The 14,897-nt window shown below is 37.6% G+C and overlaps 1 long non-coding RNA gene across 1 annotated transcript in view; it reads left to right on the forward strand.

The window, feature by feature from the left end:
- Positions 1-12,747, forward strand: part of LOC122801885 — a 37,635-nt gene extending 24,888 nt beyond the window's left edge. Inside the window, exon 3 of the long non-coding RNA XR_006364814.1 lies at positions 12,632-12,747. This is a non-coding gene — a long non-coding RNA (uncharacterized LOC122801885). The remainder of the gene's footprint in view (positions 1-12,631) is intronic.
- The last annotated feature ends 2,150 nt before the right edge of the window (positions 12,748-14,897 follow it).

Consider the following 14,897-nt stretch of genomic DNA (forward strand, 5'->3'; position numbering starts at 1 on the left):
GGTGGATATAATGGTTTGCATTCGTTGCAAAGTTAGCAACCTTATTGTACCATACTTTAAGTTTAGCTTTTAGCGAGGTTTGAATGTTGGTGAGCAGTGGGTGGCTTTAGTGGACTTGTTTAGAAAGTGGTTGCATCTATAGCGCATTCCTAGTTTTTGGTAATTTTTTTATATTATTTTGAACATTATGGTCGAATTTGAGATTGTTTTTTATTGCCATTCTTTTTGTGTGGGAGCATATTCCTATATCAGTATTGCTCGGTGAATCTATTTTAAATTTGGTTTTATCTTTAGTATGAGTTTTTGGGGTGAATAGGAGAAGCTTAATTTTCTTACAGTTGAGTAGAATTTGGGCATTAGTATAGTTAGCTGAAAATGTAACATGTTATTGGAGGAGCCTATAAATGAAAAGACATTTACATATTGAATAATAGAGGATTGACAGAAAGATGTGGGAAGACTGTTAGTGAAGGTCTTAAAGAGGAGGTGGCCAAGAATAAAGCCTTGATGAACACAAATGTTATTGGGTAGATATGGAGAGAAAGAGCCCATTTTATAGATTGAAGCCTATTAGACAGGTAGCTATAGAAGCAGTTAAATGTGGGAAGTGATAAACCAATCTTGGACAACTGTTGCAGGAGTTTGGAGTGGCAGACCATATTGAAAGCCTTAGACAGATAGAGGAATAGTGAGGAAACAAATTTGACTGAATCCGTAGCTTTATTTAAAGTGTCCATGAAGGATAGTAAGGCAGAGGTTGTGCTGTGGGCAGTCCAGAAACTGTGTTGAGTACAGGTTATGATTTGATTTTGAAAGAAGTAGTTGATAAGTTGCTTGTTGGTGCATATTTCTAGGAGTTTTGAGAGGGAAGACAGTATTTCAATGGGTATAAAATTAAATACATCAGTTGAATTACCAGAGAAAGGTGATGATGTGACTTTTTCCCACAAGGAAAGAACATAAACCTCAAGTATTGAGCTGTTAATTAGGATAATTACTGCCAACAGAGAGACATAGCAGAATTTGAGCTTAAGTAGAATTTTTATAGTGGCACTGGGGACAGGTGTTAGGGTAAAGGAGGTATGACTTGTGGTGATGGGTTATTTGTTTTCAGATTGTATAGAAGTTGAAGGCAGCCTGCTAGGGTTGTAAGTGTGGGGAGACAGGTAATGTATGATTATGAGAGAGGTGGGAATAGTAAGATGAGAATTTGTAGATGTTAGAGGTGATGGGCAGGTGGGCAGGGGTGAATATTTGGTTCAGGTTGGCAATGCTTCAGTAAAGTAAGTGTTGGCTATGGTTACAGTTTGTTGGGGGAGGCTATTATGAAATGGGTTAGGTTTGTTTTTTTTGAGACAGGATTTAGAAGAGAATTAATTGAGAACCAGAACTTTTTGGGCTTATGATCATGGATGGTTTGTAGGAGTAATTAAAAGTTCTTTTTGCTTTCAAATTGTTTTTAACCTAGTTACAAAGTTGCCTAAAGAAATGAAGTTGCTTTGTTATGTTGTGTTTTTGCGTTCTTTCGATGCTTTGTCTCTATTAACCATTAGGTTCTTGCTTTGCTTGGAAAACCAAGGAGAATGATTGGATTTTAGTCTTTTTCTTATGTAGAGGAGCAAGGTTATTTACGGTGTTTAGAGATATTGCACTGAAATTATTGACCACCTCATCTAATGGGATTGTTTTAATAAGGAACAATGTATGGGTTACAGTATATCAATAAGTGACTGTTGGTTGAATTTTGAAAAGTTTCTTGTCATTTTATATTCATGCATTTTGACCTGAAGTGTGGTAAGTCTATGAGTACATGCTGGAAGACAGTCACTTAGAGAGTAGGGAAGTGTTCTCACCGAATTAAATTTACTTGCATTAGAAATGATTATCCAGTTAAGAATGGTACTGTTGTCATTGATTTTATTGTTTCTAGTTGGAGTTTTTATAAGCTGCATAAACCAATGGATGTTTATGATTGAGGATGGGTAGTTGGGGGTCAGGTTCTGCCAGCTGATGTTAACATCACAAAGTATGATAGTTTTATTAGAGAATGTAGTAGATATCCAAGACAGCATGTCTTCCCTTATCAGTATAGTGTTACCAGTGGAATACAAAGAGCAATAATGCATAGGCTTTTAGTCTTTTTTTTAAGTTTAGAAAACAGAGTAATTTGGTATTATGTAATTTTGTGATACATGTGGGTGAGTATATATGAATTTGCAGTTAATATCATGTACTCAACTCATAGATGGTCGAATCCACCTGTGTGAGTCCCGCATTGCAAACATTTTAATGTCAAAAACCAATATTACTGACTGTCCAAACATGCCCCCTTCTGGACCCATTGTAATGACTGTTCTTGGGTCCAAAGCAGTAGAGAGTTTCAAGGTTTGGTATTTGTGTTGGTTATACTGGAATTTGGTATTCTGACTTTTATGGAATTGTTTTGAGCAAAAGAGGACTTGATCACCTGTAAGTTAAGTACATGATAGTAAACCATGAATTTGGATAACGTAGGGCTATTCCACGTGCTTTCTTTCGAAATTTATCAGCTGTAAGTTCTATATCTTTTATGCTAGGCTTGAGACAGATTTTAGTAATAGCTAAGATGCCTGGATTATATTGTGATATCCAGGCATGCAGTTCAGTGATTTTGTTACAGATACTATGTAGGTTTATTGTGTCAAGGTTCAGTTTTTTAGGTGGTCCTGAAAAAGTGAGCAAGGGTGAGTGAGGTGAAGTAGGGTTCAATTTTACAACAGAAGGGTTATGAGAGGTGAAATTATTAAGATGAGCAGATAGGTCTTGTAAGTTAGAAGTGGAGGAAGGGGTTGAGATAAGAATAGAAGGTGGCTGTGGCATCTTGTCTTAAATCTGGATTATGAGGTGGGTTAAGTGGACCTGGATATGGGTGGATGTCATCATAATGAGAGTTTTTAGAGGCATAGAATTTGGATATAATATCTGTTTTCATTTTTATTAGTGAGAGTTTTATTGTGTAGGCTGTGAGGTGGTAGTAAAATATTTTGTGTCTAAAGTAGAGGCAAGAAGCTAGGTTGTATAAGCAGGGAGGAATTTCATGGTAGCTGTTGGTGAAATTATGGCAGGACCTTGGGGCGGTAGTAGTGGAGATGTTGTTTGGTATTATTTGGAAATGTTAAGTTGTAGTATAGGCTAGCAGAAGGGGAATGATAACAAATGTGGCAGGTAGTAGCCTGATTAAGGCTGTGGGGTCAGATGTAGAAGGGGAAGCTTAGGTATAAGCTATAGAGATTATGCGGAATAGAAAGATTATGTAAGAGAACGATCTATGGTATATGCTGAAGATATGGATGGGAAGGGAGAATAGTAAATGTTTTAGAAGAAAAAAAAAGAAAATGGGAAACTAAAAAAAAGAGGTTGTGCCCTGTTTTGACAAAAAGAGATGATATTTAGGTGGTAAGAGGAGGTATTGACTAAATGGTAAGGAGCAATAAAGGATAGGCTAGGTAAGTCAAGCAGATAGTAACTACAGTAGTTTATGAATGAAAGAGATGTATAGTTAGGGTAGTGGTAGAAATATGGAGAAAGGAGACTTGTGTATACAGAGACTAAGGACTTAGAAGGGAGTATTGTAAAGGTACAGAATAGGAAGCACTTGAGTACTGGGGTTAGAGTTTGAGAAGTTGTTTAATGATAGGCTAATTGGATGGTGGTAGTGACAGGGATAGAGTTGACTGTGGGTGGAGTTGAGGCAAGTATAAAGGGCAGGTGAGAATTGGGGTGGGGTAAGGTAAGGGAGCAGAGTGAGCCAAGCATAGTGAAGGTGAGTGGAAGAGGGCCCATACAGCAAGGGTGGGATTGAAACTGTTTTAATAGGGCTATAGAAACAGTGAAATCAGGAGGACTCCTTCAAGTATCAGTTTAAACTCTCACAAAACAGTTTTGTTTTATATGAGTTATTTAAAAGAAGAGGGAAAATAACACTCATATAGAGCAGGGAATCAGAGATCCTATGGCTGTCAATAAAACTGTCAGTAATAAACAGGGAAATAGAACAAAGAAAAAGTTGAAGGAAGGAAAAAGGAAGGTGTAGAGATGGAAAAGGACAAAAGGTAATGGAATAAAGCAGGGGAAGGCAGTGAGTAAAGACTAAAGATGGAGAGACTTAGTATACACACATATATATATATATATATATATATATATATATATATATATATATATATATATATATATATATTTATACATGTGTGTGTGTGTGTTTGTGTACCACTAATAAGTGAAAATGCCTAAAGTCGACTATAAGAATATCAACAGCATGTGGTCGATAACATGGACACATCAACATGCATACTCTGAGAAATAGCCTCAGTATATGCAATCTTTAACTTTTTAAAAATGAATTATACTTTGCTGCACCCCAGCACACACATACATACCCACAAAACCACCTGCTAATACTAATTCCGAGATTGCACAAGCACAGGTTAAGGGCAAATTTCCCAACACTTGAATTTGTGTGATCTTTTATACCTGTTGATTAGCTGCCTAGTTGACCATATGCAGTTGACTAGACAGCTGTTGACCAAATGCTCATTTGACTGGATGTCTAGGGAACTGGCTACAGTACTTATAGGTTTGGCATATATTAAAAAATAAAGTAGTTCTGCTACATAAATTGGCTACAGTAGTGATAGGAATACAGAGTCTTAGCATGCAGTGGGGAGCTGATTAATTTAAGAAGCCATTGTGGTTTAGATGGTTTCTTTTAATAGCCTCAGCATATGTAGATTGTGTTTGGTCAGTATTGTGCGTGATGGGGATACTGTTGAACTGTGTGTTACTGACAGTTTATTTGCCATTTGTAGGGGGGTATAGTTGAGAGTTTTGCCACCAATAACATTAAGTAATTACATCTCTCACACACTTTATCAGTTTAAGTAGTAAGTGCCTGTCAGTTAGCATGAAATAAGTTCTACATTATCTCAGGATACCCATTTCGACTAGGTTGGCTATTGAAGTGGGCAAGCCAGAGCTTGTGTATAAGCTGGGACTGGACTTGTGATTTAGCAAGTTAAAGAGAAATGAATGATCTGAGCCACAATCTTAAGGTTATTTTTTGAGTAACTGCTTACTGTTGATTCAGGCCAGACTGGCAAGCTGCAAATGCTTCCCATTAATTCCAGTTTGTTTATCGAAGCATTGTGGTTACCTGGAATTCCAGAGAGCATGGTGCCACATGGTGAAAGAGAATAGTATTTAAACATTTTACACGGGAGAAGACTAATGCTCAACATTGCAGCTGGGCAATTCTTTTATAAAAAGATTTGCAGCTTATTTTTAGGATGAGAGTGCTTGTATACTTTTGTGGAGGGAAATTAGCCTGTTTCAGTGAGAGAAAGAGAGATGAGGGGATTGTGGGAGGTACAACCAATGCTAAGGACAGCATGGGCAGAATTCTTTTGTGTTTCTTTTTTGTTTTTTTTTACTGAGGTAAGCCCCAGTCTCTCAATTTTTCCTGATTGTACCTCAGTGCAGTGAATCTCCGAGAGATGCCTAGTGTATGTTTAGGGGTGAGTATATGCGCTTAAGAGTAACAGATTGAAATTGCTATATTATTATTATTGTAGTGTTTGTTTTCTTTTTGTTTTCTCACCTTACTCAAGCACCAGAGATTTGCATAAAATGGGCTGTCTTTTTGAAGGAGGAGGAGTATGGAAGCATTTTGTACATGAACGTACAAGGTCATCATATGATCTCTGCAGGGAAATAATGATCTTATGACTTGATGGGGGCAGTATATGTGTTTATCAACTCCAAGCTTAAATTGCAAAATGTTAACTGTAACTCTTACACTTTTTATTCTTTTTTCGGTGAGAAATTAGTACACAGAAAGCAGCTACCATTTTTGAGGGCATATAATACATAATAGTAAAGGGCAGTTATGGTTGATATGGTTTGCTGGAGGGGCAGTATCTATCAGAGAGCAACATTTGCCATTATATTTTGTAGCAACTTCACAGTCAGAGATTGTCAACCTTCTTAGAAGGGTCACAGCCTACTGAGACAGTTTGTGTATTTAGTAGCAAATAGTTTATTAAGAGTACTGATTTTTTTATTACTGTGGTCTGCCTTAAGGGAACTGAAATGTGATTTCTTACATAAAGCTAGCAAGCATTTCTCAATGCTCTAGTTGTTCCATTTAGCAGTGTATCTAGTTTTAAACTTGGAGCTGTTTGACCATTTCTAGCCGAGTTTTGAAATTATTTTGCAGTAAATCATCATTATACTAGAAGAGGAAATAAAGCCACGGTGGTACAGCAGTAGTGTTGTTGCCTCACAGCAAGAGGTTCTTCTGTTCGATTCGCAGCTGGAGTGCCCTCTCTGTGGAGTCTGCATTTCCTCCCCACAGTCGAGTGGCCTCCGAAAGACATGCGTGAATAGGTGTGCCTTCACTGAAGGTTGGGCATCGGGCTGGCAACTCGGCACCATAAAAATCTACTGCCAATCATTAACGGACTGGAATTCCGCTGTGGCGACCCCTAACCGGGAAAAGCCGAAAAGACAAACAACATACTAGAAGGGGAAATATTTTTTTTTTTTTTCCACTAACTGCATAGAGAGTGATATACTTATATGTTGTGCTTGTATTTTTTTTTCCTATTTTTCATTATCAGCAGACCTATACTTAGGGACAGTGAAAGGATAGCCGGGTGCAAGCAGTTAGGAAGTGCAATGAATGCATTCATTCATTTTAGGGAATGTTGGTAATGACAATGTGTGTTCGGCTGTGGATGTAGTTCTTTTTTTTTTTTTTCTTAAATCTGCTCTGGACTTCAGACATGGTTATTTTTAACCTAGCTACTGCTCTGACTAGCCTCTTAGTGGGCTCTAAGAGCCAAGCCAGGCCATTGGCTCAGCTTTGGGATGACTTTTCTTCAACAATCCCAGGCCTGCCGACCTTTAGCTGGTTCCAAAAGTTTATAAATTTAAGGTGCAAGGAGAGTGGCATCAATGGGGTTGGAGCTAATTTTCTGGAGTGCTATCTATCTAAAACAAACAATGTAAGTCAGCACACAATGAGCCAATGAGCAACATGTCTCTTTGTCCAAAGCAGTGACTCTCTAGTCAGCTACAGATATATGAGCACTAGGAACCTAAGAAGGTTACATAGGCAAAGTTTACGTTCTATGTCTCCCTGTCTGTGCAGTGCACGCTTAAATGCTGCACTGTGATGAGAAGCATTGCACAAATATGACTAACTTATACAGGCAGAGACATTTTAAAAACATTCAAAACAGCCCTCTGGCCAATAGCAGAAAAGCACACTCTCAGGTTCGTTTAGCAATCACAAGCTCAGAAATGACTCAGTTCCCCTCTTCTCCCACTCGAATGTAAACTCAAAGCTTTCCCAATTATAGATCACAAAAAAGCCTAAATAAGTGCAGATCTAACAAGTTATACTCTAGCACTGTGCAAATATGACTAACTTATGCAGGCAGAGAAATTAACAAAAATAGTGCAATATGATGACATGAAGTAATACCCACCACTTTGCCTGGAGACATGATCCATTCTGTTCTGGTACAAGATGGAATTTTCAGTAATTTCCTCCTGAGCTAAACAACAAAAACAAGAAATACAGTGCACATCACTTCAGTGTCCAGCTATGTTCCCTGACCTGTTCTTCCCATTGGCATAGAAGGTCTGAATGGTGCCTGCTCAGGTTACTGAAGTGTTACTGGCATTGCTCACCAGAGTGGTGTATACAGGTGGCATCAGACATTCCTGAGAACTATGGTAACGCTATCCTGATCACACACCTTGATGTTGCTAACACATGATGCACAACATCAAGTAACTATGTAGTATGACCAGTCAAGATGCCACCATTACACAGGGTGAAAATATATGGTATGGAACTTATGGTGTTGGGTTCTGTGCAAAGCCATGAAAACATTGGAGAAATATCATAATGCCTACATGTGTGTTAATACTTTCACTTTTTAGTGTCTACAGACTACACAACTGCAATATAGTCCCCCACTTCCCCACAGGGGTTACTAGCCCACCCACAAATGCAGCCTGTAGTTTGCAGCTGTCCATGTAAGTATTCAAAGTTGACAAATCCTCTTAAAATTATACTGGTTAAAATCATAACAAATTAAACATGAGACTCAGGAACATGAATTTTCATCAGGCACCTTAGCATACTAGAAACTTTGAAATTGACAAAAGCAACCCTGTGTGCTATAGACCTCATTGCACTACAGGAGATTGCCAGAGAACAAATTGTGGAGCACATATTTCATACATCTATATTTTGCTACAAACAAACAAACTCTTTTACAGAAAGTTAAGTGAATGAGAAATGGCATTTTACTCAATTGTGCTATAGTGTTACTGCTTTAATTGTGTGGTGTTTTATGATATCCATGGCACTGTGCTGCTACATAGTTGATTAGGTTGCTAGGTGTAAGTGACAACAATGCGTACTTACTAAGGGGCCTGTATACAGGAAAGGTCTACTGTCATGACATCTGGGTGGTAACCTGCTGCAATTCAATAAAAGTTATGAGGTTTCCATCCTGTTACGTGCCATAAACCTATGTTGATATGTGTACAATCATCCAGGATAGTAGTGTTTCTTAGTTATGTCTGTACACCCTCAACAAGTTCTGCACCCCCCCCCCCCCATTTATTACAGATGTTTGGGAAGTAGCTACAGTAGTCCTAAGCAGTTGGAGATGGAAGTCTCTCAGCTTCAGGCTATGGATCCCAAGTTCTTTGATGACTACATCTGACTAGCCTTAGTGCAGAATCAATGTAGGGACATGTATAGTCCATGGCCTAGGCAACAGCTTAGATCATCATGTTTGTACATCTGTGACAGGGTGTTATATATCAGTCCTGTGCTACTTCCATTAGGTTGAAGCAAAGGTCTTCACGTACTGATGTAGAGAGACATCTGTGTGCATTCTGACATGATCACAATCATATCTTGTAGAATGTCCTGTTATATGGCCATGTCTATCTGTGGAATGCACACACATACTCTCCTACTTCATATAAGGGTGATAGAGCTGTGAACATGCACACCATATACCACATAGGAGCACTATATATCACTGACAGGAAGGTTTCAAACAGTGTCACTCATAGCATGTGCTGGGCCTGTACCAACTTCACAGTAAGGAGGGTGTATCAAGTTGCTAATATAAAATGTTGTAGCATTCCAAAGAGTGTAGGGTGCCTTTATGTTTGATTTTGTGGCCAATGTACCTGCAGATGCCAGGAACTGTGCCACACATACACGCTTGTGTTCATCCTGTGTCTTATTCCAGGGTAGTTAGTCAGGCCTATCCTGTATGGATAACATACCCAGTTACACTACACACAAAAATCTCTGCATGAATCACAGATGCACATGTGGGTAATCCCCCATATTATTGCAAGGGCACATGGGTCTTGTCAAATTCTGCCCCATTGCATGTGAGGTGGTAACATTTCAGATGCATATTTCCTTGCAACTGCAGGTTTTCATCTGAAAAGTGCAAAAAATCAGAAAGCAAACTCCTACAAACAGAATGAAAACTTGCTACAGACCATTGGCATGACTGGGGGATGCTCCATCATGTGACACCTGACAGAGTATTTCATGCTCGTGTCTTTGGAACATGACAGATGATATCAATGCACTGAGTGGCCAAGACTGGAATGATGAGCAAGTCCAAAGAGGGGCAACCGACATGATTAATGCACACAGGCTCTAGGGCAACCCACCTGGCACAGCAGCAGAGGGTCATGGGAGGGTGTACAACAACTGATCCACCTTTGGTAGAGATGAAGAATTCCTGGCATCTGTGCATGGGTGTCTAGACAGGTTTGACATTCACAGTGTAATGACAGATATCAGTGATGGCACTGTGCATATCTTTTAGTGATGACCCAGGCGGGAATGTCTAAATATGGTGTAATATCTGCAATACTAATTCACTGCAAGGTAATATAATATAATATACAAGCAGGAATTCTTTGTTTCACAGGAACATCAAGCCTACATGTTTAAAGGCCACCTGCCCAAGGTATGCTAACCACAGTTTTCTTCAATGACTCTATTAAATTATAGCATTTTCACTAAGCTGCTGGTGTTGGTGTGGGCTTCTTACTTAACTTGGCAATTTCTTGGTGCTTTCACAGATGTTGCATCATCAGTGTCCTCTGCCATGGATAAAGGCCAGCCTGATGTTGGGAAGGTGTATGGCTCTGATGATGATGATGATGATGGCAGGCAAATCCCATCATGGTCAAAGTTCACAGTGTCACATCCAAGTAATCTTATGGCCATATCCCTACCCTATTCCATCGAAATAGATTCTATGCCTGTGCAACCCACTCCATAGACCCAAGATGACACCTATAGACAGGAAAGTGCTGACATATCTTAACACTTACTTAGCAGTGCCTGGCACTTATGTAGTATCGCAACCAGATTCCTAACCTATCATAATTTGTAATGTTTTCATGAAACAATTTATGTTAACCTAAAAAGGGGCATGTAAACTGTTAAGTAATATTCTGTCACATTGTTTATCACATAGGAAAAGGAATAACAGCAAAATTCCTCTTCCTGGGTAGCATCTTTTACTGACGTAAGTTTATGAAAAATAAAAGAAACATGAGTGCTGCTTCTGAGTCATTGTTAGTGTTACAACTGATGAAACTCACCAGGTTCCCAACAACACAAGCAGCCCATTTACAACCCCTTTACCTGCCGACACCGTAATCTGTGATTGTTACCAATTATTTCTTTTAATTTTAACAGCATCCTTGTAAAGAAAGCAGTGATATAACCGTTGCTTTACTACCATTAGCTGATTTTAACAGTGAAAGCAGTCAGTTTTTCAACACAGACCAAGAAACAGCCAAGCAATTGCTCCCTACAGCTACCATCACACTTTGTAACATTTTTACTGTACGACTTCCTTAAATGCCAATAAAAGTACACATTGCTGAATATATAGCATACATTTCATTTTGATAACATGTCCCACACAACTGGAATGTTCTTCCCTTGTAAAAGTAATGATAAATGTGAAGCAGCAGCCACATTTACTTTATGTTAAATTAAGTTATGTCAGAAATGTACGCCGCCCATGAAAAGAAAATGTGACTATAGGTCCTTTTCCTGCCTCATACCCAATGTGACAGACTACTGCTTTGTAGTTTACCCACCCCTTTTAAGGTTAATATAGATATTTTTGGCCAGCCATAACGAATTATGCCAGGTTGGAAATCTGGTTGCGATAATACGTAAGTACCCAGTGTGCCTTATGGTGTCCAACAACGGAATACTATTAGGTTTTTATTCCTGCTTATAGGTTTTATATTCACAGACAGGAGTATAACAATAAAATAACACGCTGCTGGGCAGCTGCTACTCATTGCAAACTTACTGTAGAGCATTAATTTGTAACTCATGGGGTGTGAGATCCATTGGTTATTGATTCCCATGTTTCTTTAAGTATTTCAGCTGATTCACCAAGATTAAAAGTGTGTAAATAAATGAAAAACATAATGATTCATAAAGAGAAGTGTATCTACTTTTTCAGGCAAATGAACTATGTGCTACAAGGAATGTACTTGCTGCTTCAGAATCTGGTGTTCCATACTGAAAGCAATATACTACATATTCTCAGAGTTTCAGATAAAACCTAAGGCATCATTCCATCAAGATGCCCAGAAGGTATTACGTCATTTGTATTTACTTTGCCCCATATAAGTGTTCAATTTGTTTTTTGTCTTTCCTTGAAGAAAAGTTGTTTACTTGGCAAGTCACAGATGACTGTATGACATAGACCTAATCTTTCTTTTATTTAATTAATTCTTCACTTACCCTCTTTGGCCAGTTCATCATCACAGGGGAGTCGGGGACTATTAAGAAACTTAGTGAGCAAAAAGCAGATAAAGAAATCCAGGATAAGATGACACTCAACTGCAGTATGCTAACAAACGCACATATACCAAAAGGAAATTTGAAGTATCAGAATATCTTTACAATGTGAATGGATGCTAGGGCACATGGTGAAAATCCACTCAGGTACAATTACAGGTAGGACGTGCACATCCTGTAGAGAAGATATCTCAACTGAGAATCAAACTGGAGGATCAGGTATTGTAAGGCAGCATTCCTAAACAGTGTGCTGTCCCATTTCCTTTGTTTGCTTTCCTTTAATTAATAAGACATGCTGTAACAATTTTTCCACTTCAGTACTGTCAACTACATGATTTCAGTAATGCACAGATAATAATAGTTATCCAAAGTATTTGCTGATATTTTGACATGCTGGTCTACTCTACAAGATAATTTTGACTTTTAATGAATATAACAACAGTTTTCCTGGACATCGTCCTAGTCTGCATTGCAAGTCAATCCTGACGTATTTATTGAATTTATACAGTCTCTCGCAACATTTAATTTCTTCCAGTGTCCATAAATCATATAGCAATGGTTTAGTACAGTGTCAAACAGGAATGAAAACTACCTAAAAGAGATTTGAAAAAAATTGTTTATTGAAGAAGAATGTGAAATCTTAGACTTAGTTAAATTATTTCAGTCATTGATTATTTTTTATTTTATCTTTCTGTTTAGTTTAACACTGTTGTTCGCAGCAATGACATTCAACAATACTGAGTTAGATTCTCTTCTGTGGGATTTTCTGCAGTCCTATGTGAAACATAACACAACTATATCTAACAGCACAGGAGTCAAAGAGAGTGATGAATCCAATGCATCGCTTTATATTCTAGCCATGGTTGGATTCTTTGGATTTGTTATTTTTTCTTTGATGGTCCACAACATATTCATCAACAAGAACAGGAAGTCAGCCGAGCCATACCATGAGTATTTCAAGTCCCAGAAAAAGGATGATGGCTTACTGTCTAAAGTTAAAAAGCAGTCAGTGTTGTTCTTTGAAAACAAAGCTGCTTCAGATATCTTCAAGGCACAGCAACGAGAAAGCAGCTAAAATACCCCCCTCCACACACTTCTGAAGTACAGTGCTGAATTCAACATCAGTGTTCTTTATGTCACAGCGGGTTGGAACTCAAAGCAGCTTCTGTTACATACTTTGCATTATTCTCACAAATGGCTGTCTCACACTGCCTCAATGTATTTTCTTCTCAGCCATGATCCACCTTAGATACTATATTCTTCATATGATGTTTTAATGAAGATTTTATACTTCTCATTAATTTTTAAATGGGACTAGAGAGTATAAGTGGATGGCAATCATGAAACCTCAGTTTAACAGGAAATACATTAATAAACCCCAAGACAATAGTTTCCCAAATGACGCACCAAAAGTTAAGTGTAACTGTATTGTTAATACCTTGTTTCTTTCTTATTTTGAGCTGATATAATATGTTATGCAGGAGATCATGTGGATGTGTTATTTTATACAAGTCAGAGCTATAATTTTCGTCATTGCTATTATATGACATTAAATAATTATCTGGTACTGTTCAGGGAAACAGCGCAGAATGTGATACTATAATTGAGTGTGCAAGTTACAGAGCCATAAATTAACTGCCATTAATGGCAGAGTACCATTAATAAATGTGAAGCATATCTACTGTACTTTTGCTATGACTACCACAGTGTCAATTTTATCAAGATGTGCAGCTACACTAAATTATTTAGGATTCATTTTTAGCTAAGTGCAACTTGTCTTGTTAAAATGGTGCTTCATGAGATTCACCTTGCAAAACTAAAGGCACGTAATCGTGAACAGTGACTGGCCAATCAATGCCATGGGCATTCCGCATTTAAAACAGAACCTTACTGCAGCATATTATGGCACATTTCAACTGAAATGACACTTTTTAACATTATATAACTGTAACCATCACTTTAAGCTGTGAGCTATAATGGATTTATATACTTTTCTTGTAGCCGAGTCACATATCGGTGACTTGTGACATCACTGATGTTGTAGATAACTCTTCAGTATCCATAACATTTCTTGCTTTGCTGCTCAGTGAAGATATTTGAGGTATAGTTGTGTGTACAAATATGTAAAACACGGAAAGTGGGATGTAAGTTGCTCTACATTTAATCAGTATTATGAAAAATGCATAAGCTGTCATAGAGTTAAATTTAAAAAATAGTTTTGATAAAGAACAATTTGAAGTAACACAAACTGTTAACAGACAGATACAGATATGTTGCGCTCAAATACTTGCTTTGCAATTTCGATTATCAGATTCCTTGGACATTCTGTATTTTCTCTTTGTTACTTTATTTTACAAACTGAAAACAATGATCAGACAACTGAAACAGTGGTCTTTCATTTCATTATTTTTTTATTTTGTGAAAAATGTTGCATTCACTGTCTTTATGAAAAAGACAACAGTTTACCTGTACTGTGAAAATGACTCAGGGGTTCTCATTATGATGAATGAGAGGGATCAGTTTCCACAAAAACAAACAGTTAAACTTTATATCTTAAGATAGTACCTCTGCAAGTCAGGTCATTTCTGAGTTTTGTTGCAAGGTCAAAAATTGTCTGATATTTAATAAAAATCTCTACTATGTGAATGTCTTGTCAATGAAATTATGATCAGTGCTAAAACCTCATCAAAAGACTGAGAACCACTGACTAATTATTTTATGATTCTTTTTCAAGTTTAGTATTAGCTTTATGCTTTGTTACATGGATTAATTGTTTACAATCCTATTGTTTGGACTAGTTACATTCTGCAAAGCTATCAAATGCATCTATGGTTCTCTAACTGGATTTTCCTATAGGGTAGAACAAGCCAAATAAAAGAAAAGAAATGACTCTGCAATTTACTAAGTCGGAATGACTTATAGAATAAAGGTATACAGAACATTATATACATCTTTAATTAAAAAT

This window comes from Protopterus annectens, chromosome 5.part0, assembly GCF_019279795.1.
Source record: "Protopterus annectens isolate FY-2018-M chromosome 5.part0, PAN1.0, whole genome shotgun sequence".
NCBI classification, from domain to species: domain Eukaryota; kingdom Metazoa; phylum Chordata; order Ceratodontiformes; family Protopteridae; genus Protopterus; species Protopterus annectens.